Source organism: Lepisosteus platostomus, chromosome 9 (assembly GCF_059453375.1).
Source record: "Lepisosteus platostomus isolate fLepPlt1 chromosome 9, fLepPlt1.hap1, whole genome shotgun sequence".
NCBI classification, from domain to species: domain Eukaryota; kingdom Metazoa; phylum Chordata; class Actinopteri; order Semionotiformes; family Lepisosteidae; genus Lepisosteus; species Lepisosteus platostomus.
Window position 1 is genome coordinate 38,102,793 of NC_142619.1, and position 25,048 is coordinate 38,127,840.

Consider the following 25,048-nt stretch of genomic DNA (forward strand, 5'->3'; position numbering starts at 1 on the left):
CAAATTTTCTGGCGGATCAGCCAATCGGTTAGATGTCTTGCAGACAACATGTGTCTGACCTTGGATTTTTCTCTGTAGGAGCAGTCTGAAGCCTGCCACATTCCTGCTGCTGTTGAAGTAGGAGAAAGAAGGGACAAGAGGATTCGAGTGCCATCATTACAAAAAGAAATCCCAAGCCATGATGGTAATCTATTGTTCCTCATGACAGAATACAGATAATGCTGATAAAGAGGGTATGTGATAAAAAAAAACCCTAGACCTTTAAGTCCTAGAAATTGTATAAAATTAAAAATGCAAAGTATATTTATACAATTCAATTTTCTGACTAAAGGTCGGACTCTTCAGGCAAACTAGGTCTGGCTGATGTTGTTAATTCACTTTGGAAATTAAAAACAACACAAAGTTCTTCTTCAAAAATGGTTTACAAATCCAAACATACTGGCAGTATACTTCAAATGTGACTCATTCAGATTGTCTAGAGTATGTTCACGTTTAGTTCAGTCTTTTTTTACAGCAGCAGTGATAAAACAAACCTTTTCTCCAAATCAAAACTTATGTTTTCTCCCTGCTGTATAGTTCTGAAGTCAATTTATTTAAACAACAACAGATCCTGATGGAAGTCAAACCTCTCTCATGTCACCTCATCCAATCTCTACCTGTCGCACAGCCATTTCCTTCTGAATCTTTTTTTCCTTCTCCTTCCTCTTCCTCTGTGGGCCTCTCCCTCTCTTTCCCGCCTTTTTGGCTCAGCCACCACCCTCTCCATCTCCTCCTCCGCTAAAAATCCTGCTGTGTCTCTTGATCCCTCCCTGCCCTATTCCCAACACATAGTCCTATTCTTATCATCTAAAAAGCGCTAATGCCCCCCTTCCTTATCAGCTGATCTACACAGCTTCTGGTGAAGGCCATGATACTCTCCTGCCTACATTATCACACCTTAGTCTTTCTGACCATCTGTCCACTCTAACTCATGGAGAATTTTGCCAGTTGCCTTATGTTTTCCCCTCATTGTTTCCCTCATGAAACTCTTTGACTCCAGTCTCTCTGCCGGCTCCCTTTTGCATCATGATTCAAAACTCTGGTTCTTATCTGCCATCTTCTCAGCCACTCTGCTCCTGCCAAATTTCAGTCTCTCATCCCTCCCCTTTTCCAGAATCAAAAAAGTAGTTCATAGGTGATCCTCCTGTTACTGTAATTAGAGATTATTATTCTTTGTTTTCTTTTTAATCTCTTTCCTGGATGATGTTTTTGCTAAATGCATTTGATAATGCATTTGATAAACTGTAAAAACTTTACAGTTCCAATTCTGTTCCAATTCATATGTTTTTCAGCAATTCTAGCACCTACAGTTCATAATTATGTGCAAGCTGAGAGGAGTGAACAAAATAAGTCAGATGATTAATTTGTGTGCTTTACTAAATCCTGTAACTTTTACTTTTATTCTTGCAAAAAAAACTTTTATAACAACAGAATAAATGTTTCTTATAAAGAAACACAATTTAAATTATAGTTGTAACTTGAAGCTTGCTTTTTTTAATCAAACAAAAGACTATTATTTTGTTGTTGTAAATTGATCTTTTTTCACTATCTTTCAAAGCTTATGGATCCCACCCAAGGTCAAACCTTTAGATTGTAAAATTTCAGATATTATGTTTGTTTGGAGAACAACCATAGTAGAGGCTGAATCAAATTAAACATACTCTGATATTTACATCATAAGATAATGAGAATGAGGAATAAACATGAGCTGAGATTTCCTTCACCATTTGGATCAGAATATACAGTATATCTGCCATTATGGTATCTGTTGTAGCCTGAAAGAAGAAAGGATGCCAGACTTGCACCCAATACTTTCTAGCCATTTAATCTCTAGAACACATCTGAGTTCAATACTTAAAAGCAGGGCGGATCCAACACAAAAGTGTTCATAAATAAGTAAGTGCTTTGATTTCTTTTGGCAGGTGTCCTATTGATTTGCACTGTCAATTTTTTTAAAACGTATTAGAACTTTTCATTATTAAAATATTCACAAAGTGCCAAACTTGTATTTTTATTCCCCACTCGAAGTACAGTACATTCACCATTACTGGAAAAAAAGCAGTAAACAGTATCAAGGCACATCATATCCTCAAGGGAGTTATACATCTTGAGGTATCCATTAAACAAAACAGGACTTCAAAAGATACTAGCATATAAAACAGCACATGCAAACTGTAATTGCTTTGTTGTAAGACGCTGTAAGAAGTAAGAAGGTAGCCATTGTCAGTTTTTACTGTTGCCTTAGACTGACACATGTGTGAGCACTTCTAAGCTTGACTGTGAGGCATCTTTTTTAAAAATGATGACAATTTGCATTTTTCCCATGCATGCCAGGGTAAAGAATTATCCTTTCAGATGATGGTAGTACAGTATATATTGAGCCTTATGTTTAGATACCGCAAAGCTGAAACAAGCAATCAGGATCTGTCATTGCCAGAACAACAGTGAATACAAGCAGGAATATTTCAATCATTTTAATAGCATCTCTTTTATATGCCAAGTTAATCGGTGCATCTTTTAAACATGCATTTTACACCTTTATTTCTTCTAAAGCATACAGGAGATGGAGAGTTAGATCACAACTATGCCTTTTTATTTGACAGGGTCCTTTGCAACTGCATGACAATTATTATAACCCCAAATTTCATTTCAGTATACTGCACAGTTCACTATTATTATTATTATTATCATTATTTTAAATTGCCGCTTTCCTAGACCTTTAAGAAAGTGTATTTAAGAGGAGAGAATTCACACTTGCATCATCACCAATAATTCTTAAATGGATAATATGTGAAGATTATTCTATACCCCAGTAATTGAGTGAAATCTGTCAACAGTTTAGTCTTACATACCAATTTTATGTGTGATCTAAATTTCACATTAAAAAAAAAACATTCAGTAGCTAGTGAAGAATGGTAGAAGACATAAGTTGCAAACATTTGCTGTAGACTGCTTTCTTTAATTTCTGTTCATGTTTAAAGTAGTACAGAGCAGGTCTGCAACCACAAGAATCTTCAAATGTAGAGAGTAGGTAGCAGTGCAGCCTTGTAGATAATCACTCTAAAATTATTTCATATTTTGGTGATCTGCTGTTCTTTATTTGCTTAGCTTCTCTGTAATCCATGCTGCAGCAGCCTTCAGCTGTTTGTTTTAATGGTCCTTGCACTTCAAAATGCCTCTAATCATTGTTATTGTTGTGAAATTGATCTCTAAATACTGTAGGTCAGCTGAATTGCCATTGTACATGCGGGAACTGGAGCTGGAAAATTAGCAAAAAAGTGTCAAGGATGCTTGGCAAGGCCTTTCCATAGACCAGATCAGGCTTTATTTTTATTCATGATCTTCTGGAACCGCTTTCTTTTCTGTGTTTAGTAGGATGTAAAAATAACCCTTTATTTTGGTTATTTTTACCAAAATAAATGGTAAAGGAGATATCCAGCAAGCATAGTGAATGACCTGCACCATTCCTTGGTGATATGTCTTCTTCCTAAGGTAAATATAGAAATGTCTTGGTAAAGTACAGTATATGGAAGCCTGCATGCTACTGTATCTCTTTGATGGATTAAGATAAAACACAGTGGATTAGGGTACTAGTTATTTGTAGTCCAAGACTTTGTGTGAGTGTTTCGTACATAGAGAGCAAATAACATAAGTATCTCAGATTCATATTGTATTTTAGTTTTGATATTGGTACAGTACTGATTTATCAAAGTTTCACAAAAGAATTAACAGTAATCAAGGGCTAAGGTTATAAAAATAGGGAGTCTCATGGACCCTGTAAAATGTGCTAAAAACTAATTGAGACATTTCGTCGGTTTACATCTTGCCCCTTTTTGCATCAATAGTCTGTAATTCTACACATTCATTATGTGACACCCTGATCAAAGTTGTCTTGAATATAAATCATTTTCTTTTGTCACCCTTATCCCCCATTTCTCAGTCCCCCAAAAATATAAAAAAGAAGAATCACAAGCCTGACGAATATTCATGATTCTGTTTCCAGGTTAAAAATGTATATGCTAATTTTGTACATTAGAGCATGCACTGGTTGTTAATAAATTAACACATGGCAGAAATAATTCAGCTTAGCGTGATGAATTTCTGTAAGACCTGTCAAGTGTTGCATTGTACTGGCAAACTGTGACTTTGAGAAGGCAATATACACTTCGAACTGCTATGTCTAGGTACGCCTACCAAGGACTTTGAAACAGTAAAACACAGCTAAAAATTCTGTTTTCGTCATATCTGTAAATCTTCAAACTTATTAACAATGACTTAGAAACCCATTATGGCACGTCTGTCATTAAAAATCTGCAGTACCATCACTTTGATAGAGATGAAGTCCTGCAATTTTATTTTACGTAAATGTCATAATAACATGCTGTTATAACACGTCAATACAAAATGTACTCAGTTTATACTGAAGTGCAAAAGTACACGTAGGACCTTAGGGTATGAATTCTTTTTACCTACAAACTAGAAAAAGTAAGAGACAATTGACTTGTATTAATTTTGGCTTTGAAAGGGAAAATAAGTGGACATAACTATATTCCACATTTGTGTGGATGTGAATGTTAGTATTTAAAATGAACTGTGTGTCATTTTGAAACAGTAGTAACTAGTCATGCTTTGCTTTCCCTACTTCTTATTCATTCACTAACCGTTATGAAGGAGAATCCTGGGATTTGCACAGCTTGACACTGTTTATCTAATGTTAGTTGCATAGATGTTAGATGTCAAGTGACTGTCAGTAAGTTTTACTGAGCAACATTTGTTTAATCTGCTCTTTAAACACTTCCCCTTAGCCATTCTTAAAATGTATTCTGTAATTTTTAATTAATTCCTTGGTTAATACAGTATGGCCCTTAATTGACTAATCAATATATGTTGATTTCAATAGCTATTTTAGCTACTTTTTATTATCACAGATATTTCAAGGTTCTTAAGAAGTCAAGCTTGAGCAAAACACATATTAACTTTATTACAAACCAATCACCCACCTTAAATATGCATGCCATTCATCTGATCTATTTTACAAATTTGAAATAAAATCCAGTTCTCAAATTGACAGTATATTTTCTTCCTAGATTTATTTTTAATAAACGTTCCTTTGATGAAGCCATTCTTTGAACTTTAAGTTAAAATAGTAGAAATGTTATTTCTTCCAACTTGCTTAAAAAAGCTTGCCTGCATGTAACATTTTCCAGGAACACTGCCAGATTTTCTAAGAACAATTAGGCCTTGTCATTCCATTCAATGTTCCATTAGGGTGTGAGTTTATATTTTTTCCTGATTTCTGTCGGATTTATCAAAGTTTAATGCATTTTATTGCAACAAACTGTGCTATTTATATATAGCTATAATTAATAATGCACTTGTGTCTTTCATGCAACAAAGAGCATAAGGCAACAAGCCATTTATCACCTGTTTCATTTTTTAAAGTTCCAACTCTGATTTTAGAATTGCAAGTACACCTTCATATAAACTTTCTGATATAAATCAGGTCTCATTTCAAAGATCAGTATCACAGTATTTATACTGTATCTTAATTGTTTAATTATCATAAATATGCTTCTTTTTTTAGGAAAAAAATAAAAGCTAAAGTGATAAGGAACCATTCACGGAGAATCACAATCAGGATCCTTAAGAAATAGTGTTGTGACAAGCTGACTAATTGAAAACAAAAATCACCACAGCATTTATCTCTCTTTTCAAACTTTAATTGTCTCTTTTCTGTCTGTTCAGGTTGGTTGCTTCATCCAAATTTGCCAAAATGACTGCTGCCCTGCTTTCATTGGAAAATTACAAAGCATTTACAGAAAAGAAAATGTCTTCCTCAGTGGGAATTCTCAACCCAAAAGGGCCAAATTACGACATCTGAAGGTAGTGAAACAATGGAAAAAATGTATCACATAACTTTGATAGGAGAGCAGGTTGTCACCAACAGCAAGGTCTTGTAAACAATGATTCATTCTCGCTGTGTAGAAGAAGGCAGAGCTGCTGTTCACCCCCACGCAGGAGTGTCACTGGGACTGAAATCGAAAGACAATCACAAGTTTGTTTGCTGGTAGACTCCCAGGGAGTTGAACACAAAAATCCAATAAATAATTAGCTCTCCTGTGACAGGCTTTGGAATTACTGTGATACATTAATTGGGCAAAATTAGCATGAATTAAGCCAAATAAGTATAACATGTAATTTATTACTTACCAAGCATAGTTTAGCAGTGGAAGCTTCCGATTTCCCTCAAGATTGGTTTAACAGCTATAATGCATTTCTTAATTTACTCTGTGGAAAATCAATTTTTTCAGAGTTCATTAAGCACCAATATGTTACAATGCAGCTCCCCTGAGCACACAGCTACAAAACATTATGCAAATTCCTGCCAATGTGTTACCAGTATGTAAATAGCAGTAACACCAGTGTCAGCTTTCTCTGGAAAGCATTGTTAGTGAAACCCTTTGTTGCAGCACACCAGATTTTCAATCATATTGAAGAAGCAAATGCTTCAACTTAAATGCACATGAAAATATAAACAGCTACTGTGACAAATATTAGCCAAGTCTTAAAACACACTTTCAAAGGCTTTGGGAGCCACCTTGGCCTTAGAATGCTAATTATACTTTATTTTAAAGTCCATATTGCCATCTGTTTTATTAAAAGGTACTTAAATTGCTAAAGGTAAAACTTAAGATGGGGACATTGTTTAAGATCACTGATTAATCACTCATTCTTACAGCCACAGTAAAACAGCTAGACTTATCTTAAAAAGAGCACACATGAGTAACAACTTCATAAGCTTATACGGTGTCTTGAGCAACGTGTTCCATTCATAAATGTACTGCAGTTTTTCATTTGAAGATCATAATCATAATGTTTAGTTGCGTACTTGGAATAAATCGGCTAAATGTCTTGGATTTGTCAGTCCCTTTCTTAAATTAATTTACTTCTGTTTTCATTGTAGGTGAATCGGTCATACTTTGGTGCCTAATGGACAAGCAGAAAGACACAATAGAGGATCAGTATTTTTCAATTATTTATTGGAACTTAACAAAATACCTTACTGCTTCTATTCTGAATCCAGACTTACTTCATGTTTGTACTGTATTAATATGTACTTTAACTTCCCTACACCCCGCATACAGCATATAAAATTCTGGAACTACAGCTGGTCACTTCAGTGATGTTTTGACTGTGACACTGCTATTAGACATTAAGTGTCTCACGGTTTGGAATATAACATTACAATGTTTGTGTGGCTTGAATGTACAGCATATTCTATATTTGTGTGGCTGTGAACATCAGTATGTAGGTATGACGATCCACTACAAAACATTGCTATTTATGGTACTCCAGTGAACAGAAATGATTTAAATAAATAACAAGGATCAGTCAAAAACTAAATGTCTTAAAATGTCATATAATAGTTAATTGTATGTTCTGTTTTTTTATTTCTCTACATAGTGTCAGAATCCAATTCACATACACACCAGCATTTCACTCATGGATTAACCATTCTCTTTGAAACAACAAACATCTATAAGAGATTAATTTCTGGAACAAGATCCATTAAATACAGCACAATGTTTTATTCCAAAAGCAATAATAATCCATTATAGTGCAACAACACTAAAGATTCAAAAAGACTCTTTGAGCAACTTTATTTTGCTTCACGTTTAGAGGGGTTTATTGCAGTGTTTTCATTTCAATTCATTGTGTATTAGTAAATTTATGTAATGGTAATTGGGCCAATTTAGTCACAGTTATTCTTAATTCAGAGCTATTAGAATATATTTCCTTTGCCAGTTAGTAATAGACAAGTGTCTATTTCCATTTGTTTTCTGGAGTGAGCAACACCATACACCTGGGCATTCTGCCCAGAATTTGATTACTCCTAGATAGTTTGAGTTTAACAATATTGTTACTGGACCTTTGGTTGTAATTACATTCAACAGGCAAATTACAGCAATAGACAATCATTGTTTTGTTAACATGATGTAATATGGTTGTACTGGGCTTCATTTGTTTTGTCTGGCTGTAAATCAGCATTCAGGAAATTGCTCAAGAGGGAGTTATTTAACTTATTAGAAGAATTTTGTCTTATTTAAACAACATAATGTCAGGCCATAAAGGTACAGAACCTGTTCCCCATAGCTCTTTCTGTTTTTGTTTGCCTGAAGTTCCTTGTCTTCCATCCAGGGAGTTCAGTAACTAGCCTTTGGTCCCTCAAATGGGCCTCACTCACAAAGAGAAAGACCACTTTCTCTATTGCCGAGAATCAGTCAAGGGTGTTTATAAATACAACAGTAATTACTTTGCATTATGAAGCAACTGAAATAAGGTTTTGGTTGACATCCTCACAGTTACCCTCCATTGCACAGTAAAGCCAGTTGTAACAGGTAAGTTAAAAGATTTGATTGTCTGATCTGTCTGCCATTCTTGAAAGAAGGCTCACAAAATGCCTTTGCTTTGCTTCTTTATAAGGGATTATCTAAGTGTATTGAAGAATGCTGACATGTAGGTATTCTCTTCTTCCCTTGCTCCCTGACTTACACTTTGATAAATAAATAATTTCTTCCAAAATAGAATTAAAATCAGAAAAATGGTCAAAACAATGCAAATCACTTATTTGATTTGTTTTTATTCGGGAAATCTAATGTATTTTAGGAATACTTTTTGATGTACTTCTACCATTTTATTTTTGAATTATAGTCAAATTATTTAAAAATTGTGAATGCAGTAGCACATTTTGTGAAAAGAAGCACTGTTTGGAAGCCAGCACACCAACTGTTATGAATAATAGCAACAAACGATGAAGGCAAAGGCTTTGCAAGTGATTTTCAGTGAAACATAGTAACATGCTATGATAATACCTCATGATTTAGACGTTGAAATGTGTCAGATAAAATCGTTCAATACCTTTTCTCAAGACAACTTGCTTTGGAATAACGCAAGGCATAAATCTGGGGCCTGCAGATGATATTCTTTAGGAGTGCAGGAATTTAATGCATTAATCTGCAAATTCATCTGACATCTTGGTCATTTACGTATAGGTACACTGCACGTGAAGATTAGTTTATTTGAATTCAAAACACTTCTTAGCAGCACAACAGCTACTCTGAATTCTTGTAAATTAAAGCAGGTTTGATTCATTCTCCTCACAAACTATTCAAGTTCCATTCCAGGATCCTGATAGTTGTGCAACACAATAACAAAATCTGATTTTAATTCTTACAAATCTGCCAATCCACTGAAGATTCAGGTGAAGAGTTTAAAGAAGGAGATTATTTTACCTAGTTTCCACTTAATCTTTTATATTATAAGGCAGTTACAGTACAGGTCAACTTTCCACTGGAAGCTGAACCTGGTCTAATGGCCTGAGCCATGAAGTTTACAGTAGGATGGCAACGTGTCTGAGTCATGTTTGGGATTGAAGAACTGTATGACTGAGGGTATTGGGAGCTAGCTGGCTGGTATGTTGCTTTCAATATTACAATTTAAACACATCTTCACAGAAAAAAAATGGCGTAAAGATTTTGGATCATTAATCACATCCTTTGTGCAAATTCCAAAACAAATACCTCAGTAGCAGTGAAAAAGTTTGTTGGAGCTGCTTAATCACACGTTACAATGGAATGCTGTGTCAAGAACCATTAACTTACCAGAACAAAAAATAATAAAAGAATTCAGCTGGTTCCTCTTTAATCACTCCTGCGTCTCAATTAAACCTGAGATTGTTTTTTTTAATATGCAGTCTTGTGTTTCCAACAATTAACTGCCTGTAATCACTTCTGTAAATAAAGTTTTATACTAGATACAGTACACTTACTGTAATTACAATTACATCTTTTATGTGCATTTTACAAATCCTTGTTGTAAATGAAAAACTAAGGTTTATTTTTTAAAGCATACATTGAATTTTACACTCTTTCAAATTCAACAGTGTTGTATATTTTAACTTATTTGTATAATTTAAAACCTGTCAGGAGCAAGCATCAGTGGTCCACCCTGAAGCAGTTACTGAAATCATGGATGTTGGTGGAGTATGAATTTTAAGAACACACTCTCGGATTTTACAGTTTAAAAAGTAAGTCTGTAGATAAAACATTTGCTGATCCATGTTACAAAATAAATGCAAACTAAGTTTGTATTTTGTTTTTACATTAATAGGAATTGAGAAGCATCAAAAATCTTTTGCCTTTAGGCACTTCAGAAATTGTGTGAAATGCTTGTCCGATTTATTGTTTTAGCACTAGTGGTTGTGTTGATAAGTCCTGGAAGAATGTTTTGTGCATGTTAAATTTTGTTTGCCATAAAATAATGATATTATAAGGAGGTGGTTTGGCTCATGCGAGTTACAGCTTTAAAGAAAAAAAAAATCTTCGTTTCAATAATTTTAAGGAGACTGTATATCACTATTGTCAGTGTTGGTTTACATTGGAGAAAGCCTTAAATAATTAAAATCAGATCTGCAGTAGCCACACTTAATTCCTAAATACTGTATTCCCGTAGATCAATACATCAATCAATGGAAATGCTTTAATATACAGTACATTGCACTTGGGTTCCTAAACTAATGCTAAGAAAAGGTGAATAAACTGAAAGGCGATCAGAGAAAAAAACAAACAAAAACTAGCTCCAAAGGACAATCAAGGTTTATGTTTAGTAGGCACACAGTATGCAGAGTATAACACTGTTCCATGCATGTGACATCAGTAGCATGTCTCTGGCTCTCTCTCCTAGCACAGTCCCAACAACTATAGAAGCCTTGGAGTGCATGTTTTAATAAAGGTGTTTGTGGCTAGTGATGGGATAAGCTTTGTTTCATGCTGAGAAAGAACATTTAGAGAAAGTTTTTATTTTGTCAAGTAAAATAGCTTTAATGGCTCCTACAACAACACTAAACATCTTAAGGAAAAGGCATTGTGCAAACTAGACCCTTAAATCTCCAGTGCTAATTGGTGCCTGCAACTGACCTGTTTACTGGCTTGGGGTGATGCTTGTCTGCACTCAGTCCTTTGCTTCAATACCCCAGTTAAAATGCAGAATTACCAGAAATTTCAACACAAAAAAATTTATACAGTCTGTCCTCAACTTGCCAAGTAAGAAGTTTCTTCCTTATTTCTGACTAAACAGCTTGAAATGGGCGATCAAATGATGAAGAGCAGACACAGGTGGGAATGACACTGTATCAGACACTACCACTGACTCAGTATTTTCCATCTGCTTAAGTCCGATTGGTTATATTTGAGCCTGCACAACTGCATGTGGATAGTCCTGAAACACACTAATTAGCACAGAACTCATACCAATTACAAAAAACATTCAGCTTTTCAATAGCTAAAAGAAAATGTAAAAATGGCTTTAAAACACAGGATAAATGACTCTGTTTTGCTGGAGCAAAAACTAGCAGACACAGGAGTTACCCAGGACCAGGACTGACAACCACTATTATAGACAAATTTTGAGTCTTGTTCAACCTCTGAACCATTGTACTGGGGTGTTTTTGAAACAAAGGCCTGATTACAGAAAAAAAAACACCTAAACAAGCAAGCAGATCAATTACTGGCAGCAATTAGCACTGGTGATTAAACGCCCAGTTGGAACCCAAACTGGCAGACACAGGGCTCTCCAGGACTGAAAACCACTGTTATAGACAACTTTTATTTCATGTTCCCCATCTCTTAACGTATTGTTTTATTGGAGGGCAGTAACGGCATGTTTGTGTTCTGTATGTATTGTACTGTCACCATGGGGCATTTTATAGAAAGACAGCTGCTGAGGGGAGAAAATGAGGAAGCTATTTCTTGAATACACTATAAGGTGGAAGATCTTGAAGTATTCTGCTGTTCAAAGAGGATCTTAAGGGAGACACCCTGGCAGTGTCGAGGGAATGACTGTGTTCCTTTTTGATCTTAAGACAAGAATTCCTTGATGAAATGCCAAAATGTCGATTCTTTTTGCCCTTTTTTCCTTTATCATGAGTACTACTATGTACAGTGTTTATACAATGAAAATGCATGATTGAACAAATTCTTTAACGTGGCTATTATGAGCAATTGTTTCCTTTTTCATTTCTTCTGTTGATGGATGTAGCATATTTTTCCCCTAAGTCTGTTAAAGATTTTTTTTCAAATTGCATATAATGATCTTTTTTTTGTTTCACAAAGCATCAGTACATATTTTAAGAAAGAAAGTACTTATATCAATAATTTATTTTGTAGTTTGAACAGAACTGTTAAAATTCCATTTTAAAAATGATGATAATTATTACCTCATACAGTATGTTTAAATGAAACTCCTTTAACAAATATATTTTGATATTACTTAATATTTGATTGTTACTGGGTGATTATTTAAAAAAATGTTAACTACTGTTCTTTGTCTATAGCAAAAATCTATTTGCACTGTATTTGTATTGATTGATTGGTTTATTGGTTGATTAAAATCAGATTGATGAATCTTTATCGTCACACTCATTGGGTATTTAAAGAAAAACACATTTTGATTCTGCGAAAATCTGATTCTTCATTCAGGGACATTTTTTTTCTTATTCTCCCGAACCTCATTTTCTGTGGCACTTTTTTTCTTACACTTAAGCATGCTGATCCATTGTATGGACAATTTAGACATGCCAATTAACCTACTGTATCCAGCCATGCCATTATTAAGTGGGAAGAAACTGGAGCACCCAGTGAAAACCCATGTGAACACTTGACAGCTCCTCACAGAAAGCACCCTAATCTGGAATTAAATTCAGCGACTAAAAGCTGTGAGGTAGCAGTGCTAAGCATAATGTCACTGAACGGTCCACCTCTAAATCATCTTCATTTAAATTTGATGTACAAAAGAGATGCAAGTGTTTAATCACCAAAAGTAAAAACTGTACATTTTGAACACTTATTTCCATTATGGATGGTCTTTCTTAAGTATTCCCCATGAGAACAGATTGTGTCATGTGAATCATTAGTTTAGCCCCCATCCTTAGATTTTTGATGCATTAGGAAGAAATGTTATTTAACGAACTGGCAGCTGCATCCTTGTCTTCTAAACTGAAGAACAAACTTAAAAAACATATGCAGTGCAAATTAGGATTTGTGGTCACAATTGCTGGTGCTAATGATTATGCCATCACGGAAATCAATGTTTTTTTCAAGCCGATATGCCAAAAAAAATTAACTTAATAAGGTACAGTAAGTGCATTTTTTTTCTTAAAATGCACATATAAAGCATACAGATGGTAGCATTTATTTAGATGAAAATGTGCCACAAAGTAACATCTACTAGTCTGATCGTACAGTATACTGTATACAGTATATAGAATAGAAAAAAAAATGGAAATAAGCTTTTAGATAACCCACTATGTCACTTGGTAGCAGTAATCCATTATTTCATCTTAAAAATTTGCTTTGAATAAAGTTTAGCATTTAAAAAAAAAAGACATTTCTGAAGTTCCTTGACAACGCTTGGGATTTGGAGTTCTTATCATTTTGTTTAGAGTGCATTAGCAACCAGTGACATTGCTTTGTCGGAATATTTTTTCTTGTTGTCAGTGAAATGTCCTGAGGCAATAACAGCCTGATTCTGCTGCAATTCCCTGTTCGTTTACTAATACGCCAGGGTCTAATTTTCCATCAGTAAAGCATGAAATCATGAGAGAATGCTACACAACAAGCATGTGCGTATGAGAATCACTTTCCCCCTCATAAAACTGTCTTATCTATTAAATAAAGTTTAATTCAAATGCTTTAGTTAGGGGGGCAGGGTGTTTTGTTAAATCCGGATCCATCTAGAACAATCTACTACTACTTAATGGGAAAACACAGCACAGAAGTTCCAAATTTTCCAATATGAACAAATTAACATGCTTATACAGTATATCAAATAAAGAAAAAAATAATTATTTCAGTAATGTCTCTGGCCAAATTTGGAACTGAATTAACTGAATTAAATACATATTTTTAATAAGCTTCCAAACATTTCTGTGTGTTTTCTACTGTACATATTCATAATAAGTTCAATGAAGCACTTAAACAAGTCCATAAAGTATACTTAATCTTTAAAACATTACCTTTTCATTTTTAAAAGGGACTCGATGATATATGTGAATGTAGGCACATTCTTTCTGCAATTGATTTCTTTCATATTTGTTTTGCATCCAAAAATGTCTTAAGTTTCAGGTGCAACAGTATGTCTATAATTTATCGGCAAAACTTAATAGTCAAGTACACCAGAATCCTGATACTTAATATGTAGTGAGCAGAAGTGGCTGAGGTTAGAATTGGACTGATCATTATGTCAGGATATTTGTCTTGATATTAATATCTATCCATTTTCTAAATGCTTTATCCAATTTAGTTTTGCAGGGGAGCAGCCAGAGCTTATCCTGGCAAGCAATGGGCTCAAGGCCAGATACTTTCTGGATGGGACACCAGCTCTTCACAGGGCACAGACAGACACACACTCACACCAGGGTCATTCTCCCAGCACTCAATTAACCTACTAGTATGTCGTTCAACTGTATGAAAAAATTAGAGCACCCAGCAAAAACTGGTACAAACACAGGGAGAACACACAAAAGACACTGCACACAGATGCACCCAGTCACTCTGATATTAGATATTATTATTTTGTGGTTGTCACACGTCTGTACTGTAAGTTAAGAAGTCTTTTAAAATACAGTATAGTACTACAGACTTCCATTTATATCAAGAATTCAAATTCTTGCTTGTGTTAAGACCTTCAAAATTCCCGTCCACTTAAATGATTTTACAAGATTATAATATACTACGCATTGAATTATACAGTACACATGTATTAGATCACAAACATATTTCATTATTTTTATTGATGGAACATTGAATTATTTTCTGCTTTATATATTATTCCTCATATATCTTACTGTTGTACTAATATTGTGTTCTAACAATGAGAACAGCCTTTATAGAATCTTCTGAAATTTTCTGATCTGAGTATACTGAATACTGAAATTTATCAAAGTGAATACATTTCTACCCCTTTTTAACACACTGACATGTGTCCTTTGGCATGTTTTTACTCCACTGTAAAGCAATGTACTGTATATTGTTCTCTTTACAAAACCACCCCAGTTCCTTGGCAATGTCAATGGCTATTCCAGACAGGAGTGAAATATTGAAAAAGTATTTTATTAAGTAGTGTTTACTGCTTTTATATGTTAATATTTTGAAATACTGTATATTGCTCACCCATAAGAAAATTAATTAGAAATGCTGCATGTCATAAATTCTGGCAATTCTTTGCAGCACACACTTTTAATAAAGTTACATTGACAGAAAATAAAATAGGCCTTAATCAAATTCATACAATATCATTATACATGTATAGTACATTGCATAATGTGTCATATACAGTACTTAAAATACATCACCCACGGCTAGTATTTGTTAACAAATAAAGCAAAAATGTATATTTTTCCTGCTGTCCTGCATGACTTCAGAAAATGATATTACATCTGTGTCTCAAACAAAAACCCTAAATTCGCAATGATTTTGACTTTCTTTCTTTCATACAGTATACTGTATGTACAAAAATGAGGAACAGATTTTGCAAGTACATCACTACTTTTAGAGACATGGTTATTAAGAATTGCGGCAAGCTTACAAAAATGGGCTTAACTACACACTTTCCTAGTTGAATGACAAAGAAGCAATGCAATATGCATGACAAGAACAAAGAACACATAACAATCCTGAGCACAAGGAAGGCGATTTCTTAAATAATGAATTTCCATCATCATAACAGCGTTCAAGAGAATCTCCAACTGAAAATAACTTCTGTTATTTAATAATGTGTAGATAAAGTTAAAAACCTGTATCATCATTCAGACATTGCCTTGCAAGGTTTATCGCAAATATACACATCTCTGGCATCACATATCTTCATGATCCTGGGAGCACATGATTTGACTTGATCTCTAGCCTGAGTGATAGCTTGAGTGAAAATCTATACCAAGTGTGTACACGTACAAAATTGCTGAATAAAATAAGATAAAGTATGATAGGAGACTGTTTTCTTTTCCACAGCAGTCTTCATTCAAAAGACACAGGAGCTCTTTACTTTAAACACACTTCTCTTATCAACCAACACTATCAGTTACAATTCAGAAAATTTTTAGAGGTGTGCGGTCCCGTTAGAATTATAAGATACAGCTAGATTTCTAACATGAACTGAGATTCAGTTGAGTGAATAAGGTACAAAACATCTACCCACCCACCCCCAAAAAAAGATAATACGAAGGATTTTAGGTAAAATTCTGAAACAGCCAAAGTCCATTGAATGGATTAAAAATAGGGACAAAGAGAGCTTCAACAGGTATAGCAGTGAAAAAGTTTTTGTACATTTTTTATTCTATTATTATTGTACCATGGTCTCACGTTTGCCATAATAACAACAGGATAAAGATTTTATTAAGCAGGAAAAAGTGCTTTGTGGTATTAAAATGGCTTCATTTCTATAAGTAAAGAAAGGTGTTGTTTCATACTATTAGAAAATGCAAGGAAAAGGTAATGGACAAGACTTTAAAGCTTTTCTAAATTGGGTTTGGCTTGAAAATGGAAGGCAAGGTTTTTAATGATGTTCTTTAAAATCATTTTCTAACCTCTTCATCCATTTCAGGGTTATGGGGGAAGCCAGAGTCTATCTCAGTAAGCAATGGGAGCAAAGCAGGATACACCCTGGACAGGACACCAGTCCATCGCAGGGCAGACAAGAAACACATTCACACCAGGGCCAATTTTCCAAGAAGCAAATGAACATACTGTGCCAGTATGTTTTTGCAATGTTTTGCAGGGAAACAGGAACCTGGGGAAACCTACGTGAACACGGGGAGAACATGAAAACTCCATGCAGATCCTGCAGCACCCCAGGTCAAGAACTGAACCCAGGGCCTCAGCATTGTGAGGCAAAAATGCTAATTCCACTCTGCTACCATGCCCGCCAAACTTCAAAATCATGAAATCATTAAAGTTTTTACATTGAACTTAATGGCAAAACCTACAGCTCACAGCTATACCACAATCATTGCAGAACACAATAAAGATTAATATCTTTATAAAAATAACAACAAAACTTTGTTTAATGGTGCATGTACAGTAAATCTCAACTTCAAGTCCAAATGCCATGTTAAGAATAGACATTTCTTCCAGAAGGTTGTAAAGTAAAGAATTTGGACAGTCTACAATGGCTTCATTATTTTCCTGTATTTCAGGCAATGAGCTGTAAATACTATCTTTGGAAAGTTTGATAGCAGAAACATCATTGAGCTGCTCTGTCTCCCTACATGGTAAACAGTTTCTTGCTGTGGCTGAAAATACATATGATCAGGATGAATACTATTGCATGTCAGTGAGGAGCTGGAGGAAGATGCACAATGGTCTTTCTACCGAGATCAGAAAATGTCACTACAAAAGCTCTGTGTCTCAGTAGTCCCAAGGGTGAATTCTATAAAATGTCATTCTTAATGATTATTAGAAGTTTCTGTATTCTTAAGTGTGTTATGATTGAACACAGCATTTTCAACTTTCTGAAATAACAAATGCCCTTTCTCTCGTTGATTATATGACTGCATACGGTATGTCACTTACTTTCTGAGGTTTGAATTGTGTACCCTGCTGATTCTAGATCTGTAACCGTCACTTTGAAAGACATTGGAAAGCAGTCTGTACGATAGGCACTAGAAAAGAAATCTACCTGACCACATTTCAAATGACACAGAGCTATTGTTCTTCTGCTGGTGCTCAGTGTAAGCTCTCATCTTCACACAGAAATCTAAAAGTCTATATATAGGCTATGTATAAAAGATTGATTCCTCTGGGTCCCAAAACCAGCCTTTAACAGAAACCTTAACCTCCTAATTGCTTAAAAAACAAGGTCCCTCACAATTTCTTCATGAGAAAAAATAAGGGCATCACTGTGTTCTGTTTTAGGATAATGAGAAAACTATATTAATGGAAATAAATCAAGATATTACACATTTCATATAAAAACACTGAAATATTCATTGAAATTGGAGGAGATTCTGGTTATATTTGCAAAATTATTCTAATTGTTTTGTGAGCTGTTTGGTAAACGTTACCAGATATGAAAAACACAACATCAACTAAAAAGTAATTTGGTGAGAGAGGTTTCCAGTTTCTATAAGATATTATTTTTTTTGCTCTTATTTTCTCTTTCTGTGCGACAGCTCTTAGAATTAAGTAAAGTGTCCAGCAGCTTCAGAGAATGTCAAAGATCAGGATGAAGTTTGTCGCCTTCTCCATCTCCTCCAGAGGGCACAGGTGTTGGGTTTTACACGGAACTTTTGAAGAGACTGGTGCTCTAGAAATTGATACCACATTCTATACACTGTAAATCCCCCACCTACCATAAAACAAAATACTTTTATAAACAGAAAATATTATACAAATCTGGAGACTGCCAGGGGAAATCTATAATATTCATGGGCAAACAACACTTCAGGGCAGAAACTACTGTGGTCTTCTCCAGGGGAACAGGCACATTTGGGCAATTCTCACAGGTTTTCATTCCAAGTACAATTCACGTGAGCACTGTCAAAAGAGAAGCGCGCCTGTTAAAGCTATCAAATGTATTCAAATATAGGTCAACACCAGGATATGAACCTATAATGTGAAGTTGTGCTTACATGTGTAACATTGCAAAGCATTTACTATAGAAAGTCAATTTACTTGATGTCATAAAACAGCTTTGTGGTGCCATAAGTATTATCATTATCATCCAATTAGAAGTTCAGGATTAATTTGCAGTAGTAGTCTATGTACTGTAGTAATAAAAACCTATACAAATGCAGGAAAATAAGACTGATCTACACCCCTGAGAGATGTTGATTTTTGTCCTGTGTCAATTACATTAACTCTGTAAAATCCTGGCAATATTCTCTCAACCTTTTTTCATTCTCTCATAATTCAAAAAGGAATCGGATTCCATTTTTAAATTACAAGTCAAACCACTGCCGATAAAGACTAACACTAAAATTACCTTTCAGCTGCAAATGTTAACACCCAGCAATGACTATATATATGTGATTTTTATTTCTCCTTAAAGGATTAAGGGTGGTTCTTTGCAGGGACCAAGATAAAAAGGACCTCGGGTTTTTTAGGTCTCTTGATCTCACAACTGGACTCTTAGTTTTAGACCATTTTTAGCTCTGGGCTCTTAGATTTCATACACAGTAATTCAGCTTGCCCAGATGAGGACCTGTCAGCAAACACTTGGTTTCTCTGGCTGCAGCAGGCAAGCTGAACAGAGGCCTAAAAAACACGGTGCTTCAGACTGACAGCTGCAGGAGATTCTTGCTGTCAAGTCTTTCCCCAGCTGTTTCATTGATCCATCAGCATTTATTCTGCTGTCAGTCACTAGTTTTCAATTGTGTGGGGAAGTGCTCGCTTTTTGTGTCAGTAACACACACATATATATAGATCCAATATCAATAAAGAAATGAAAATTACAATTAAACATCTAACAGTAATACAATTTATGTTAAAATAGCAGAGAAATTATTAAACAATAATTTACCGGTAATGTAATAAAGATAACATAAAAACAGAATAAATTAGCATGTTCATAAGCATAATAACATTTTCATTCAAGAAAAATGAAATTATTTAATATGCAAATTATATGTGACACTATGACCAGAGTCATTAGAGGCCATTAGGGACTTAATTTATCTAATCAACAAGCTATACAGTATCTGATCATTCATTATCCAAGCTGAAACTTTTGCAAATAGTTAACAGTAACCTCATTCAAAAATTTTCTCGGATACAAAAAATCATTACAATTTGTTTCCCCATGCTCCACTAAGTTACATTTGGTAGTTACAGTAGTAGTTAACTGATCAAAAGGATCTCATCCAGCCATTTCTTCAAAAAAGTCAGGGTAACGGCTTCAGCAATATAGCTGAGTAGCTTGTTTCGTATTACCACAACTTGTGCCGTCTGGTTTGTGTCTCACTGTTCTGTAGGAAAAATGATGCCTTGTTTGCACATTTAAAGTCTAACACTTAATCACCAAATGGGGGAGCAGAAAATTACCTTAACTGTTTATATGGTAAAGTATAAATTCAAACAGAAGAAGGGGAGGAGGGATCATGGGATGATGAAGCTTAATTGCAGCAATGCCGTTGACACTTTTATTTTTTAGAAAAGGCTAGCCATGATCTCATCAAACAAAAAAAAATGATTTGCTTCAAGATCTGTACAGATTCAATCTTCAAATCTGGACAGATTACAAGAAGAATAAAACCTCTTATTTTACTTGGTTCTTGTATGGGTAGATTCTTTTATACAATTCTTGACTAAAGAAAAAACTCTTCGTTATACACAAGAGGGAATTGTTCTTTGTACAATAAAGGGAATGCAGGGAACTGCATTTATACAATTGAATATAGTCAATAGGGATATTACATGTAAAAGGTCTGATGTTCATTCTTCCCTGTGCTGGCCCATAGCTGCATGTAGGTGCTAGATGCCATGTTTCTGGGCACAAGGAGACCTGATTCGCTCCTTAATATCCATTCCAGCATGACATTGCTTTAAAATGGACACATTCCAATTTACCACTGTTATTAGGAGGGACAGTTTAGTGCTCCTCAATGTATACAATGTACTGTATACAGTATATACTGTACAGTTTCTACTAAAGAATGTTATAGACAAACGTAATTATTAACAGAAATAACACTGAACCTATTATATTATATAAACTACAGTATTTTTTTATATCCTGTATCTTTAAAACCAAAACAACTCTGACTTAATGCCTCATGTCACTAATGCTTAATGACTATAGTTATTTCACACTTCTGACCTTCATTAAAAAAAAATCACATGAACCCAGATTTGGAGAAAAGTGCCTAAAAACATCTATAACAAAAGCACTGATATAATGTTCTGGAAGCACACAATCTTCAATATGTGAATTCCAAAAGTCAAACATATGGATATGGGCAAGATGAAAAAATATTAATGTTTACTGTTCCAGTAGCACCACCAGATCTTATTACAGCACCACTGTGAATATGAAAAAATAAATAAAAAGATCAGTCTTTTCTTGTATTTTTTCTGGAAAGAGGGAAGAAAAGTATTTCTTTAGGTTTACTATTTCCACTCTTTCACTAAAACAGAATCAACAATAAAAGGGTGTTGTTTAAGTCTGAATTTGAACCCTTGTGAAAAATATGTACCGACTTATTTATATAAAGGCCAATTCATAACCTCATATTAGTTTACTTTAAAACACAAACGTCTAAGCAAATCTTTAAATATACTGATCTGGAAAGGCTATGAACACAAGGACTTATGTAAAATCATCAGAAATGTTGTTTCTCTTTCTCTGGACTTAAAACCATCTGTTTTAAGGATAAGTTTAAAGTTGGCACAAAATTTTTCCCCCCTGTTCTTTGATAATGTACAGTAGCACTGGAAGCTAGGTCATTCATCTTCAGCACTAGGGTCAAAAACAAAGAAAAATGTTCGATTGAATGATGAATGATTTAGAAGTCAAAATTATCAAATGAACAGAATGAGTGAAGGCAGTCAGGTGAAGCTCACCCTTATGGGATGGATTAAGCGAAGCTGCCCTGAAATATATTAATGTGATCATCATATATTTGCAAAGGTAAAATATTAATATGGGCATAAGACAAATGGTAAGGTAAGTGACCAAGATCTATGGCACACCTGAGTTCACAAGACTACAGTGCTGTGCACTTGAGCATTGTGTTACATTACCCTTTCCCTTAAAAGAAACAGAAGAAGCTTATAATTTCACTTTTATGGCTCCATTTAAAATTTAAAATTGCTGTCCATTCCAACTCAAAATGGTAAACACAGACTTTGAAAAATCAATGGCAGACTATGGTAAAACAGAGAATTGTTGTACACACTGCAATTTCAAAACAAAGACAGTACTGCTAAAGCCAGAACCAGAGGTAGCCACAGTGCTATTGACACTATGGAGTCCTGCACACAGACACACAATATTATTGTATCACTTTATTGCCTGCCACAAAACGAAGATCCACCTAATCTCCATTTCAGTAGTTTGGTTAGGTCCTCATGAATGTGATAGCCAGCCAAAATTTTTTAGATAGTATTTGGCTTGACTTGCCTAGCTGAGGGAATAGCAGCCTAGCCATGAGCATGAGGCTACCCAAATTTCCCCACGATTGTGAGGAATGAGCTAGGGAGCTTCGGGAGGCACGAGAGAGATACGTGAAGGGAAATCCTAGGTGCGAGATTTATAAACTTAGGCAAGTGGAAGTTTGCAAGATTAGGACCTAGCCTTCCTCCTAACCTTCTGTCAACTCCATTAAAATTTACATTCTGGAGTTTGCTCTACATTCTCTATTGTATCCCTCTACACTCCCACTCAGGTAAGGAATTGTACTCAATTAGGTACAGCTGAGAATCAAATACTTTACGATGTATATTCTTTATAGAATTCTACACAAAGAAAATGTTTCCATTTCCATTCTACCATAGCATCTAAAATTATCTAAGGCAGGAAATAAGAATGCATTTTTTAGTTTTAGCACTTAAATTTATTACTCTGTCAGTAACCAATATGGTGTATTTTTCGAAAAAGTACTTGTTTTTCATCATAGTATAACAAATTAAAACATGTTAACAAATTTTTTAAAGCTTGTGGAAAAAAAAACAAATTTACTTAGGGTTGTACCACATTACATAATCTTTAATAAATTGAAATGTGAGGTAATAATCTAATACACTGACCATTAGGTGTTGGATATAACAAATTGTAATACAATGTACTGTATTAAGAGCCATTTCTGAAAGAAGCCACTTAAGGCCATGTAAACTAATGGAAAAATGAAATCAAAGTTCTTTGTAAACGTTTCTTTCTTGTTATATCTCCATAGGCAATGGAACCAAAATATGATCATCTAAATTATTTAAATAAATTAAAAAGCTCAATCTTAGCAGTAAATGATCAACAAATGTATGCTGTTTATCCCAGAAACAAATGCTTTGCAAGAGTGAATCATTTCTGGAAGATCTCATTAGGAATCTGAACTAGCTCCCAATCTGCAATAAATTCTTTGGCACATTCAAAAGAGCTAAAAATGCAAAATTTCTCCATATGCATGGCAATTAAACAAGCACACACTGCTTGTCCTCACTTTTGTAGAGGGTCTGAGGACTCCTTTGACTTCAGTAAGTCTGTTATGCAATATTGTGCAGTTAATGCAAGTTGTGGTACAGTAGGTGTCTCCCTCAGCACTGGCAACAACAGGCAGTATGCACCTTAATGATTACAGGCCTGAGACACATCATTTATCAAGGCTCCCAACTATAGGGGAGGTGATTCAAGGCAAGTAGGAGGTTGCAAGGTCATTGCAACAGAGTCATTACTTAAAAAGCCATCTGCCTTAAAGGTTAGAACATCTTGCTCTCTTGCTAGAATTCTTATAAACTTTATTAACTGTTACAATTAACTACATCTTACTCAGCAGAATTTGTGTCAGAAAGCATTGTCTTCCAGCACAGTATCATACACTGCTTATTTGGGAATTTCAGCAGCATTGGAAGTGGTTAGGACTTAAAAATACTCATGTTTGTCTAAAACTATTTCTGTGTTCTAAACATTTGATTTAATTCATACCTGATTTTTTTGAAAATAGTAAAAAAAATACTCAACATTGAGAGATTTCAGGGAATACTAATTGTACTACAATAAAATAATATTCAGAACTAATGACATAGTTCTTCTTTCACCCATATAGCTTTCTCATTTCATGGTTTCACACAGACCTGCAATGATCTACTAACATGCTTAAAAACTATTACATTATACATTACCTACCAACTACTACCTGAAGGCATCATTACTAAACAACAAAAAACACAAACGGTGAATAAATACACAGTATTTAACACTGGCAAAAGCAGGAAATGTGTTCCTGATGCAGGACTGGGAAACATTTAGAGGAAAACGTATCACAGGACAAATCCTCTTTAATTTACTGCAGCTAAATTTAGTCTACAAGCATTACTGTTGCTTAAATATCAATGCAAGATGGCTTAAACCTGTTGTCTGGAAAAACCCCATCCATTTTTATGGGTCACCTGTGTGGAAAATGATTGGAAACACCTGCAAATTATTAATAAATTAAGTAAATAATCTGTGCAATTAAAATTAATTAATCTGGTCTTTGGGGAAACTACAACAAAGGTTTTGGTCCCTAGTGATCCTTAAATTACTTCATATCTGGGTTAACTGATCAAAAATAAAATAGTTCCAGATCTTCCAGAAACTATGTTTTAAGAGTGATCTTCAAAGCTACTGAATTGGAGCTTTTGGGGGACAATTGGTGACAAACTCTGAGAGGAGGATAAATTATACAGTATGCATTAGTAACATACTGTAAATTAGTAGTCAACCACTGCTACTTACTGTATGTGGGTATAATTGCTGATCAGGCATCAACTGTGACAGCTGTGGAGTCAATCACAGTGGGTCAATTGCAAGAAGTTTGCCGATTTTGTACAGAGCCGTCTACTAGTTAGTTGAGTACTAACTACTACGGTACTATCTCAGAATCAATCATCCACAGCTTCCTGCATAATTGCAAGGAAAAAAAACTGCAGAACAAAGTAGGAGACCAGTATGATGCTAGGTGTTACTGAAAGATGTTGTCCTACCAACATGAAGGGTGCTCTCTTTCGGAATATTAGAATTATTTGTGCTAGTAAGGTAATACATGGGCTGACATGAATATACATGTATTACTTTGTTTTATATTTATCTGAATGCTCTTGATAATTTAAATTTAGTTTTAACAAATAATTGTATGTATGCTAAATTACTGCAAGCGAGGGCACATAACTAGCGATGTGATATTCTATTAATTTCAACACAATTTGGATTGAATTTGATAATGTGACGTATCACAGTGGTTTAATTTTCATTGTTAAATGGTGCAGAG

The 25,048-nt window shown here is 34.7% G+C and overlaps 1 long non-coding RNA gene across 1 annotated transcript; it reads left to right on the plus strand.

Moving 5' to 3' along the window:
* Nucleotides 1–17,108, plus strand: LOC148654958 (uncharacterized). The gene is made up of 4 exons (XR_015941164.1): nucleotides 1–184; nucleotides 5,785–5,922; nucleotides 7,004–8,438; nucleotides 16,696–17,108. It is a non-coding gene; the product is annotated as an uncharacterized LOC148654958 (long non-coding RNA).
* The last annotated feature ends 7,940 nt before the right edge of the window (nucleotides 17,109–25,048 follow it).